Source organism: Bubalus kerabau, chromosome X (genome assembly GCF_029407905.1).
Source record: "Bubalus kerabau isolate K-KA32 ecotype Philippines breed swamp buffalo chromosome X, PCC_UOA_SB_1v2, whole genome shotgun sequence".
NCBI lineage: Eukaryota > Metazoa > Chordata > Mammalia > Artiodactyla > Bovidae > Bubalus > Bubalus kerabau.
In genome coordinates, this window is record NC_073647.1 from 158,420,702 (window position 1) to 158,430,043 (window position 9,342).

The following is a 9,342-nucleotide window of genomic DNA, read 5'->3' on the forward strand; positions in this document are numbered from 1 at the left end:
TCAGGTGGGTGCTTCATCCTGGGAGCCTGTCCAGTCACTTTTACTGCAGCAACACCAGATCGAGAGACCGCCTCTGGGGAGTGACGGGCATGTGACCTTGTGCCTGGGCTCCATCGCCCCTAGGGTGGAAGCCCCCATACCTGGAGCACACAGGCTCAACTGGGCCCCTCTCAGCCCCAAGAGGAGGGGGCTGGTGCACAGTTCGAGGAAGGGGGACCCTCTGGAGGGGGTCACCAGCTCTAGCCTCAGGGAGAACAGACTTGAGCTGCTGGAGTCTGTCTGTTGGTCCCTATCTCCCCGCTCCCTTGCTCCTCCTCAAACCCCCACTTAACCTCCTGTGTCTCTCTGCCCCCTCACTCTACTTCTGTCTGTCTCTCTTCATGTCTCTGTCCATTTTTTTCTGTGTCTCAGTTTCTCCGTCTCTAGAGCACTTCTCCCCTCTCCACCACCCCATCCTCCTTTCTCTTCGAAGGAAGTCCACAGGTACCGGTTTCTCAGAGCCACGCCTCCACGCCGCCAGCACCGGGTCTTCTGTATGTCCTGTTTTCATTATGCAACACCCCATTTCCTCCCCCAGATTGCCCAGGCTCGGCCTCTTATGGGCTGGCAGGTGAGCTTTCCCGGCTCCTTTCTATGCCACAAAGGTGAATGCCAACTGTATGTCGGCACTGAGTTCTCGGCTCTGGAACATGCCCCTGCACCACCTCTCCATCCCAGGTGAGGCCCCACAGGCTCAGCTCAGCGGGGATGCGGCTGCAAGACGGGTCCAAGTGTGGGAAGCCTCAGAGCCAAACATGCACACATGCAGGCACACACAGGCACACTGAACACATACATGCATGCATACACACACACCAAACACACATGAAGAGACACACACCAAACACACATGTACACATACTGCACACACACACACACACACACCAGCACCTTCCCTTGTCTGTCCACTTTATCCCATTCAACCCGGAAGGTACGAGAACCCCCGAGAGCCTGCCTTCAGGACACATGCCGGCCTCCCTGGGGGGCGGGATTGTGTTTTCTCAGCCACTCTGTCCTACTCCTGGGGACACTACCTTTCCACCCACGTTTTCCATCAGAGCTTGTGCAGCACCTTCTGCACTTGAGCCTGGAGGGCCCAAAGTTTAAGGGGGCCACCCGCCCCCAAAACAACTCGATAAGTGGTACCAGAACTACCTAATTAAAATGAGGAACCTCTGACTCCAGCCAATTTGGTTGCAAAAAGTGCTGCAAAGCTCAGCTATAGGCGGGCATCTGGACTTGGGGATGGCCAGTGGTGACCAGGCAGGCGGGCACTTCCAGGGTGACACTGCTGTGCTCAGGCCATCTGAGGGGTGGCCACCAGACACCGTGGCCTGGGAGGGGAGGGTCCCTGCCAGACAGCACCCTGCTCACCTCCTCAAGGTGCAAACGTGCCTCATTCTCCACCAGCACTCCTCTGGCCATGCAGACACTGGGCCCTGCCCTGGCTCTGTGACCCTGAGCACTGCCCGATGGGAGCGCACATGGACAGTTGGACAAACAGGAAGTGCTGTTTTCTATGGAAGGCAGCTTTAGACTCTTTCTCACCCTCTTGACAGCTGTGGGGTTCTATGCCTGCCACCCCACCCTGCCTGGGAGGAGGGGCCCCCACAGGGCTCTTCCCTTGAGAGTGTGGAGCAGACAGGGAACCGTGGACCCAGTCTCTGGGCCCTTCCGGGTGCTTCCAGGTGGGAAACGCTGTGGGTGCCCCACAAGGAGGAGGCTTCTGAGTCTTCAGGACCACAGAGGGGCCCTTGGCCGCTCTCCTTCCCATACCCCTTACAAAATTACTCATGATGCCTCTCCCCTAAGCCCGGGCACCACTTATCTGCTTCTGTCTTTGTAAATTTGCCTGTTCTGGACATCTCTTATAAATGGACAGGTAAAATGTGTCCTTCTGTGTCTGCTTCTCTCACTGACCATCGTGTGTTCAAGGTCCATCCACGATGTAGCCTGTGTCAGAACTTCAATCCTTTTCATGGTGACTCATACACCACTGTGTGCATGGACCACATGCTGCTGACTCACCCATCCACCCACACACCCATCCATCCACTCATCTATCTGTCCATCCACCCACTCACCTATCCATCCACTCATCCATCCAACCACCCACTCATCCATCCATAAATCCACCCATCCAGCATCCATCCATCCATCCATCCACCGACCAATCCATCATCCACCCATCCACTGATTGATCCATCCACCCACTCACCATCCATTCATCCATCCATCCACTTATCTATCCACCCATCCATCCACTCTTCCATAACATCATCAAATCAAATTATATTATGAACTTGTAAATCCTCCTTCCCATCCCTTGACCCTGAGAATAAATAAGAAAAGAAAAAAGAGAAAGAAATAAAGCTAGTCCAAACCTATGTTCAGAGACAGAAGGGAAGGATTTCTGGATTGTCCCCAGGTGACTGCTAAAGTGTGAACCTCTCCACACTGTCTCTGAAACAGATCACACAGATTTAAAAGGGAAAAGAATAAGTAAAACCACACATAAATGACCACAACATTGGCGTCATAAAAAGCCTGAAAATACTATGAATAATTTCAAAGTACTTGTAACTAGAGAGGGTCTGTCTGTGCTCAGTTGTGTCTGACTCTTTGCAGCCCCATGGACTGTGCCCACCAGGCCCCTCTGTTCATGGGATTCTCCAGGCAAGAATAATGGAGTAGGTTCTCATTCCCTTCCCAGGGGATCTTCCCAACCCAGGGATCACCACTCCATCCTTTATGCCTCCTGCTTTGGCAAGCAGGCTCTTTGCCACGAGTACCACCTGGGAAACAACAAACCATAAAATCAAAAGCCATCTTAAGCCTTTCCTGTCCAAAAACGGGATTCCTTAAATAAATTGACTTTCACTTTCTCACATCTGCAGAGACCCCATTTCGAGACAAGATTCAGTCCCCAGGACTCAGCGGATATGACTTTCGGGACTCCCCCATACCCCGCGGTGCTATAGCTGTGCATCCTTAGGGTGGCTTGGAGGCACAGAGGACAGGCTCAAGGGGTGACATGTCCCCCGCCTGGTTTGCCTGCAGGGAGCCACAGCATGATGACCTACTGCCTGAACAAGAAGTCACCCATCTCTCACAAGGAGTCAAGGCTGCTGCAGCTTCTGGGCAAAGTGCTGCCATGAGTCACCTTGCCCATGGTGCTCAAGAGGTCCACCACCCAGGTGAGGGTCTGTGGGCACTCCCGGGCCCTGGACCCAGCTCCAGCCGCTAGTGTCCCCCACAGGGGGCGGTGTCCTTATCCCTCTTAGGGAAACGGGATTGAGAACAAACCTGCTGTAAAGCAGAATTGCTGTTTAGTTGCTCAGTCATGTCTGACCCCATGGACTGTAGTCTGCCAGGCTTCTCTGTCCATGAGATTCTGCAGGCAAGAATACTGGAGTGTGTTTCCATGTCCTCCTCCAGGAGATCTTCCCCACCCAGAGAGCCTCCCAGAAAGGTAGGAAAGGACACAGCTTTACTGTGGAACCAGCCTGAAGCCAGAACGGGGACCCATGGACTAACAGCATCACCGTCTGAAGTTACAGAGGCTGGGGGAGCTGGGAGGGGAAGGGGGAGGCTGGTTCCCGCCCTTTGTGCAGCTGAGCTGACACTAGAGCTCCTTCCTGGTCCCAGATAAGCAATAGCTGAGTTCCCATGTCCTCTGAGGTAGGTTTACGTTTGCACCCCAGCACCCCCTTCAGGGAGACTTTCTTGGTGGCGCAGACGGGAAAGAATCAGCCTGCAATGCGTGGGACCCAGGATAGATCCCTGGATCGGGAAGATCCCATGGAGGAGAAAATGGCACCCCACTGTAGTATTCTCACATGGGAAGTCCCATGGACAGAGGAGCCCAGCAGGCTAGAGTCTATGGGGTCACAGAGAGTCGAGATGACTGAAGTGACTGAGAACACACGCACGCACTCACACCCCTCCCCTGTAGTGCTTCTCCTGGGTGGATCGGGGGATTTATGGGGTGCAGAGAAGCCTGGGTGGGAGGCAGTCATTGTGGAGGATGGAGAGGAGTCAATGGCGGGGGCCCTGTCTGTGGGGAGGGGGCACCCAATTGACAGTGGTCCTGTCACTGGCACACACATTGCCCAGGGGGTGGATGCAGGCCAGGGTAGAAACCCACCTGGGCCCAGGTGCCCTCAGGAGCAGGGGCCCACCTGGACGGGACAGATGGCCCCTGCCTTCCTGTACCCACACTTGAGGGGCACTCATATTCCTGGTTTTTCTGCTCCCAGGCTGGTCCTCCCAAGAGGACAAGAGGCTGTCAAGCACAGCTCTTACCTGTGTAACTGCTTCCTCCTGGGAGGTCCCTGGTTGCTGGAATCCGCCTCAGGGGATCTGATTGGCAGAGAGCCAGGGCTGGAATGGGAACAACTACATTCTTGCCTGCATCAGCTGCCTACAGCCTGGCCCTAAGAGCTCACACCCAGAGGAGGGAGCAAGCAGCCGGGGGTCCACCAGAGCCAAGGAGTCCTGCAGGACTGGGGTCCCTCTGCTCAGAGGGTCCCTTGGTGCTGGGTCCCTCTCTTCTGCGTCCCTCCAGGGCAGGGTCCCCTCCATACTGGGGGACCTTGGTGCCATGGTCTCAAGTGGTATGGCTCCCAAAGAGACCTCGGTGTATGTGGGGTAGGGGCACAGGTGATGGTCTTTCAGGGGGTGTTTAAGATCAGCGGCTGTAGTAGCACTTCATTTAATCCTTGTAGAGGTGGATGGCAAGTGCCTGACAGTGGCTGACAATATTCATATGAGTCATTGTTTTTTCTTTTAATTTGGATTGAGGGGGGCTGTGACACCCTTTCCCATTTTTTATCCTTATATCTTTTTCTTTTTCCATTGTGACTCTGTGTAGAGAACACAGTACCATTTTCTGCGACTAGTTTATGTTAATATTAGTTTTTGCTTTTTCTTTTATTTTGGATAGAGAGAATCTATTATTTTCTTCCCCACTTTTTTATCCTTATGTTTTTTTCTTTTTCCATTATGACTCCTTGTAGAGAACACAGTACATTTTCTGCTACAAATTTATATTAGGGCTTCCCTGGTGGCTAGTTGGTAAAGAATGTGCTTGCAATGAGGGTGATGTGGGTTCGATCTGGGGTTGGGAAGATCTGGAGAAGGGAAAGGCAACCCACTCAGGTAATCTTGCCTGGATAATTCCATGGACAGAGGGGTCTGGTGGGCTACAGTCCACCGGATCAAAATGAGCTGGAAACAACTACGCAACTTTCACTTTTCAATGTACGTTAAAGTTTTTTTTTGCTTTTTCCTGTCTTATTTGTGTCATGGACAGATGTTTCATCCTTTCGTTCTCTTCCCTTGATTCCTTCTTGCCTTTCCTAGTACTGTTTGTGGGGGTGGGCACAGACCTCTGTGGGTCTAGTGTGTCCTCATGTCCAAGGGTCCAGCTTGGGTGTCATGGAGCCTTGGCATTGAACCCACAGGGAGCTTCCACCCAGGGACTGCCTGAAGGAGCGTGAGGCTGAACTCTGCAGGAACACGACCCCAAGACCACAATCTCGACCCGGGCTCTGTGCTCCACATGACCAGTGACCCTGGGGACCCCGTTCCCAGAAGCAGTGCCTCAACCCCAGCAGCACCAACACGGTTGATTTCACAGTGGCCGATGTGGCCCTCAGTTGGGCATCCTCAGTGCATGCCCAGCCCCTGAGTGGGGCCGCCCTCTGTGCCCAGCACAGATGACTGACCTCTGTGTGCAGGTGCTGAGCATCATGAAGTACCTGGATGCTGGCGTGAGGACCTGCAGATGCCGCACATGGAGGAGGGCACTGAGAGGAACCTGCACTCTGGCCACATGGTGTACATGACAGCCCTCATGGAGGTGGGGGTGGGGGCAGGGGTACGGATGGGGGGTCCGCCCGCCAGGGACACCACGTCTGGTCCAGGCAGGAGAGGGAGGGCCTCTGAGGGGATAGGCACACTTCCACTGAGATGGACATATGGTCACTCCAGGCAGGAGAGGCTGACCTCTAAGGGTACAACACAGGTCCACTCCCATTAGAAGACACTGACCTCTAATGGGACAGACACACGTCCACTCAGACGGACACACAGTCACTCCAGACAGGAGAGGCTGACCTCTAAGGGGAAAACACAGGTCCACTCCCATTAGAGGACACTGACCTCTAATGGGACGGACACACGTCCACTCCAGGCATGAGAGAGCTGACCTCTGGCATCAGTCACTCAGAATTCCCAACCAACACGCGTTTCTGAACTCACACCTGCACCCCTGGCCTCTGGGGTGTCTCCCAGAGTTTGGCTATACCAGGTCCCTGACACGTCTTTTCCTGTGTCTAGTTTTGGGCTGTCCAGTCCATTCTCTCGGCTGCTGGCCAAGTCACTTAAAGTCTCACACTGGCCTCGGCCCCCAGTGCCCCCACCACAGAACCTAATGACCCTTGGGGTCTGGAGGTTCTGTCCTGGGCCTCAGTGTACATGTACCCTGCTGGCCTTGCACGCTCCCTGGAATACAGACTTCACACAATATTATAAGCACTGCTCTCTGCTGCTGTCCATGCACACACACATGCATATCCATGCACACACAGGCCCTGAACACATGCACACCTGTGTGCACCTGTACCTACTGGAGTGTGTACATACACAGACACACACACACACACACCAGAGCAATTCCACGGCTCCTCACTGCCACTCAGGAGAGGCTGGGTCCCTTGGGAGCAGGCACCATGCTTTATGTCTTTGTGTGTCAGGACACCTCCACCCGTCTGTAGAGTGGCTGTGCTGGGGGAATTCCCCACCCATGACCCTCTGTCTCTAACTACAAGGCCCTTCACCCCACCCCACCCAGGACATGCTCATGGAGATCTGAGTGGCTGGAGAAGCACCCCCAGGAAGTGGTTATCCTGGCATGCAGGAACTTCGAGGGCGTGATAGAGGACCTGCACGAGTACCTGATGGGCTGCATCAAGAACATTTTGGGGACATGCTGTGTCCCCGTGGGGTGTGAGCAGGGGCCACAGGCTCCCCATGCTCTTGGAAGCGGGGGTGGTGGGAGCACTAGGCCTCACTGTAATCAGACTATCTGCTCGCTGTGTGAAGCTGATTCAGGCACCAGGTGATGCTGCTCATGGAACCCCAGTAATCCACCCACCACTCTCTCCACTCAAACACCCCAATGACCAGCCCATCACTGGTCACCGGCACCCCAAATAATCCACCCTGCCCGGTCTCTATTCAGACACCCCCAAAATCCATCCATCACCCCTCACGATGCCCCAGTAATCCACCAGCCATTTTCTATCAAAAACCCCAATAATCAATCCACCTCTGTTTCCACTCAGGCACCCCAATAATCGACCCATCACTGCTCAAGACACCCAAGTAATCTACCCACCACTGTCTCCACTCAAACACCCCCAAAATCTACCAATCACTGCTCAAGACACCCCAATAACCCACCCATCACCGTCTCCACTCAGACACCCTAGTAATCGACCCACTAGTGTCTCTACTCAGACATGCCAATAACCCACCCATGACTGTCCTTCTCACAGAGAACCCAATAACCAGCCCATCACTGCTCATAGACACCCTAATAATCGACACATCACTGTAGCTTCTCGGACACCCCCAATAACTGACACACTGTGTCACAAGGCACCCCAATAACCCCTGTGCACATGTCTCATGGGCACCCGGATGATTCTCCCCCTAGGAGGTGCTGACTCTGCACCAGCTGTGGTCCCACGGCCAGCAGGTCATCCTGTCGTACAAGGACGAGGCATCCATGAGTCAGCATGCAGAACTGTGGCCCAGTATCCCCTACTGGTGGGGGAACCAGGTGAAGCCCCGAGACCTCGTCCACTACCTGGAGCTCATGAAGAGCTGCAGCCACCCAGGGGAGTGCCGCCTTCAAACCGGGACACCTGGTCACACACATGTCATAGTGCATGAGGCTGGCTTTGGGGTCAAGTGGAGAAATGGAACAGGACATATTAGGGGACGTTATTCTGTTCAGCACATGGGGACCAGAGCATGGACATCCTTGGGGACGTTACTGTGTCCACCACAGGGGGTCAGGATGTAGACAGGATGTGGACATCCGTGTGGACATTATTGTGTCTACCACATGGGGCCAGGACATGGACATCTTTGGGGTCACTGTCCAGCCCGCCTGCCCTCTGTAACAGGAGAAATTCATGAGTCAACACCCCTGTGAGCCCCTGCTGTCTGAACTTTGGTCTCTGTCGGACATCTGAATCTCTGACCTCTGCGGAGGCCAGAGTCTGGGTGGGTGATGGCACAGCTTGGTGACTGCATGTGCAGGTGACCCCATGGGTTAGGGGTCGCATGGGTGGGTGACTGTGTGGGTGGGTGACCCCATGGGTTACTGGTCACATGGGCGTGAGACTGTGTGGGTAGGTGACTGTGTGGGTGGGTGACTGTGTGGGTGGGTGACCAGTTTGAGTTGCTGAGTGCAGGGTGTGTTACCATATGAGTTGCTGACCCGGTGAGTGGGTGACCACATGGGCGGGTGACGATGTGAGTGGGTAATCATGTGGACAGGTTAGCACATGACCTCACAGGTTAGTGACCCCTTGGGTGGGTGCCCACGGGGGTTGGTGGCCAGTGGAGGGATCACTGCATGGGGTGGTGACCCTGTGGGTGGGTGACCACGTGAGTCGCTGCCCACACGGTTTGGTTGGCCACATGACTCGGTGAGTTAGTGGCCGCATGCCTGGGCAGCTGACCCCACAGCCTGCACCATGAACAGCAGCCCCTCTCTTGTCCCAGGCAGGCTGTGGGTGGCCAGCATCAACCTCACCGAGAACCTGGAGTTTGTCCGCGTCCACCCGGCCTGGTCCCTGGAGAAGCTGACCCAGTGGGGGCTCCCGTACCTTTGCACATGGGTGCGGGACCTGTGCCCGGGGTCAGCCACCGGCAGTCGCAGGCGACTTCATCTGGGCCGACGAGTTTGTTGGCGACCTCATCGGGTTGAACTGGAAGCTGCTTTGGGGCTGATGGAGGGTGCGGGTGTGGAGCTGGGCGTCACGGAGGCTGCGTCTCAGTCACGTCCTGCAACGTAACCGGCCTGAACCGGAAGCCACCTCGGGGCGGAGGGACGGCGCACTGGGGAGCTGGGCCTTGCGGAGGCAGCTCCTCATTCTCATCCTGTGACGTCACTGGGCTGAACCGGAAGCTGCTTCGGGGCTGAGGGATGGCGCATGGGTGGAGCTGGGTATCATGGAGGCTGCGTCTCAGTCATGTCCTGTGACGTCACCGGCCTGAACGAGA

General features: G+C 55.2%; 1 pseudogene; it reads left to right on the forward strand.

The window, feature by feature from the left end:
• The first annotated feature begins 598 nt into the window (after window positions 1–598).
• On the forward strand, window positions 599–9,226 carry LOC129639914 (PI-PLC X domain-containing protein 1-like; annotated as a pseudogene).
• Window positions 9,227–9,342: the final 116 nt, after the last annotated feature.